Below are 3637 nucleotides of genomic sequence, written 5' to 3'. Positions count from 1 at the left end.
TAGGTTAACTTGGATGCGTTTCGTTTCATCCAAGTGGATTTCATTGTTGTTTCAGCCACGTCTGCCCAATGTATCTATTGTGAAATATAATTCTATCTTATCTTCTGTTTACATGTCCAAATTGGACTCCAATGTTACATGTTCATTTGTACCGTATTTTTTATTATTGACCACTTATGTTACCAGTCCACTGTCCTGTCTTGCACTTTCTGTCTGTCTGTAAATTGTCAGTCCTGTCTATGTCCTGGCATGGTAGAGAGAAAACGTAGGCTAATTTCGTTTCCCTTGTATGACCATGAAGAAAGTGACAATAAAAGCTGACTTGACATATACTTCAATGTTTCAAATCGGTGTTGCATTACATTGCACATGTAGAAACACATAGGACAGAATGTCGGTTACATACTTTGATTAGTTTAAGCGTAAATAAATCATTTGAAAAGATGACCTTCACAAGAGAAAGAAAAGCACAACAAACCTGTTATTTATCTTTATTGTTTTTATTGTTTTGTAATAACAGGTTCATCAGTCAGGTGGTCAGCACCCAAACTAAAACCATGAGTCATGGTGGCCAGGATGACGTCCAAGAATTGCATCCCAGCAGCACAGGTAAATACTAGTAAGTTGGGATGAGTGTTATTTTCTGACATTTTACATCACATTTTAATTCAGACAATAGAGGAGGGAGTTAATTATTCAGTACTGTACCGGTACATTACAAATGCATGGCTAGATTAATTTAAATAGCATGTTTGTCTTTTCTTTTTTTTTTTATTAGATGGGGGAGCCAACATGAAGAGTTGTCCAGAGAGGCTTCTTTCGCTTGGGCTTTGCAGCAGCACCAGGACCTCACCATCAGTGATGCTGGTTTCCTCATCCATCGGGCCTACTTACATTCCTCACCTGATGCACTGATCACCTGTACCAGTTGTTGGAGTTTTCAGCAGGGCTCTAAATTAACTTTTTTCATCACTAGCCAAAATGGCTAGTATGTTAATCTCCAAACATACCGGTACATTACATAATGGGTCAAAGTGCCAAGTATGTTTTCTTTTCTACCGGCCAAACTTAATTTTCCCCAGCATTTGGCTGGTGTACGCCTGGTTGTCATTGATAGTGAGTAGTTGTGATAATAAATAACTGAAATGATGAAGTCCATCCAGACATGTCTTGCTTATTTTATTGTACTAATACAACAACGTAGAACATTTTCTGTGAAAGTGAAGTGAAAGCCCAACTGGGAAACTCCAACTCCCATTGACATTGTGACACAGCACACAAGTGTTCACTGCACGAAATTGCATTTATGCTTCACCCGTGCAAGGGGGCAGCCCCCAATGGCGCCCCAAGGGAGCAGTGTGGCGGTACCATGCTCAGGGTATCTCAGTCATGGAGGAGGATGGGGGAGAGCACTGATTACTTAACTCCCCCCCACCAACCTGGTGGGTCAGGAGTCGAACCGGCAACCTTTGGGATACAAGTCTGACACTCTAACCGTTTACCCATGACCGCCTGTCAATCTTCAGTCTAGTCTAACTAATTATATTGTCTCCACTAAATGTATATCTCAGGTGACATGGGTATACTAGTATGGGGATAGTGCTGTATGTAAATAATATTAACCCATTTTAGCCGGCACCTGCAAAAAATGCCAGCTAATTGCCTATGCCCTTTTTAAGAAAGGTGCCCTCATCCTATTAAAAACCAAATAACTAAATAAGTCTCTGAAGCACATACAAAACATGATATGAGTTTTAAAAGCCAAGACCATCCTCTTGGAACATGTTAATTCAGCTCTAACATACCCACATTTTTAATCTAAAAAAAATGTCATGGCTGAATGCTGTGTCGCTCCAGGCACCTAGGTCAATACAACGTGTACACAGCATCCAGCATCAATGGGTTGACTATTACAGGCCTAGTTCAGATAACCATTTATTAATATAAATAAGTACTTGCACGTCTATTGTACATGTCCACCCCAGAATAGATATCCCCTCCCATCACCTACATAACCTTGAAATGTATTTGTACTTTGTGTCTAAAAATAAACTACTACATTGAGTTGGTGTGATTAAGAGGTTGAAATCGGCTAAACTTGGCTTGGTGTGCTGGACCTCTGACTCTTCCATACATCCAATCTGTCATGACATCAGATCATCGCTCTTCTCATCTGGAGAAACAGAAAGATAACACTTAGCTGACACTTATCCAAAGCAACTTCCTTACTCACAGTGAATTGCTAACTGACCCTGCAGCATGGGGCTAGGTGCCTTGCTCAAGGGCACAGCCTGGATGGGAGGTGAAGGGAGAGGTGTAGGATGGGATTTGAACCTGCAACCCTCCAATCTTAATACCACTTCCCAAACCATTAAGCCTCTGATGTGTGTGATTTCAGAGGGCAGACAATTTGGATGACAACACAACAAAGTGGTGCACTTTATAGGCCTATTATTGACAAGGACAACACCAAGACTGGTGGGCCTAAGCATGTCATAAATAGGCCAGCATGGATAAGGATAATGGACTGGCATTTCATGACAGCATCATGCTGGAGAGTAGGCCTAAGCTACTTGGGAAATCACCGCTAGAGATGTACACATGGTTTATTTTTACATTTGAACCTTAACAGTATGAACGTCATAGCCGTGCTATTTCACCAAGAGCTTTATGAATTCCGTGTTTACGTTACAGCCTGCAATATCTTAGCATACGTCCATCATAGCGTAATGATGCTGCTAATTAATTAACGTTAATCATGGAAAGCATCTTACATTGACCTCACAGAAAAAAAAACATTGAAATTGCACATTAGACTTAAATTAACTAGCGTTCACGAATTAAGAGACAAATGGTGATATAAAGGATGGCAAATGAGAAACTTACCGTGGTGCTCATCCAGGCTACTCGAGTAGCTTGATGGTTTTCCAGTTGGTTGCCGCGATTCACCTCAGCTTCCTCTTTTTATTTTGAGATCCAGTGAAAAGTCACGCCTGGTTTGTAACCCTATCTGTTTTTGTAACAAACAGCACAATGTGTGTTTACGGTGTTTAGTTTATCGGTGATCTAAGTTACGTTATGAGTTACTAAACGTTGCGACTCCCATAGGAATCTATTCATTAATGCTGCACTCTGCCGTCCTCTTGCCGTCCAGTGGCCGTCCACTAGAACGTTTGACGTCACATGCAAATGATGAATAGACATGCAAACTAGATGACATTATACACGACACGACACGACACAATAAGACACGACACAATGTGACATGACACACGACACAACACAACACGTGAAGACATAGCAACACAACACTACACAACAACATGATACAATGCAACACAACACGACACGACACTTTCGGCAGCCCCTTGTACTCTACCTCTCTCAAAAAAGATACAGATGCATATCATTCTCTCTCTCTCTCTCTCTCCCTCTCTCTCTCTCGCTCTCTCTCTCGATTAATGTGGGGTGAGAAACAGTACTAGATGTACTGCAGGCATCACTAAGGTAAGTAGCTCTGAGAGTGTACTGAGAGAGTTGTGTCAGTGATGGTACAAGAAGGAGATAAGTCAGGCTCGTTGTTTTCCGGTATCCCGTTGACGTCAGGTGAACGCCCCTTTAGGAGACCATCCGAGTT

The 3637-nt window shown here is 41.5% G+C and overlaps 1 long non-coding RNA gene across 1 annotated transcript in view; it reads left to right on the top strand.

Annotated features, from left to right (window-relative positions):
• The window catches only part of LOC134438522 (uncharacterized), a 1377-nt gene extending 578 nt beyond the window's left edge, over positions 1-799 (top strand). The window contains exons 2-3 of the long non-coding RNA XR_010032609.1: positions 521-609; positions 779-799. This is a non-coding gene — a long non-coding RNA (uncharacterized LOC134438522). The remainder of the gene's footprint in view (positions 1-520; positions 610-778) is intronic.
• Positions 800-3637: the final 2838 nt, after the last annotated feature.

This window comes from Engraulis encrasicolus, chromosome 22 (genome assembly GCF_034702125.1).
Source record: "Engraulis encrasicolus isolate BLACKSEA-1 chromosome 22, IST_EnEncr_1.0, whole genome shotgun sequence".
Classification (NCBI taxonomy): domain Eukaryota; kingdom Metazoa; phylum Chordata; class Actinopteri; order Clupeiformes; family Engraulidae; genus Engraulis; species Engraulis encrasicolus.
Note: the sequence above shows the minus strand (reverse complement) of the source record. Positions and strands in the feature narration are given on the sequence as shown.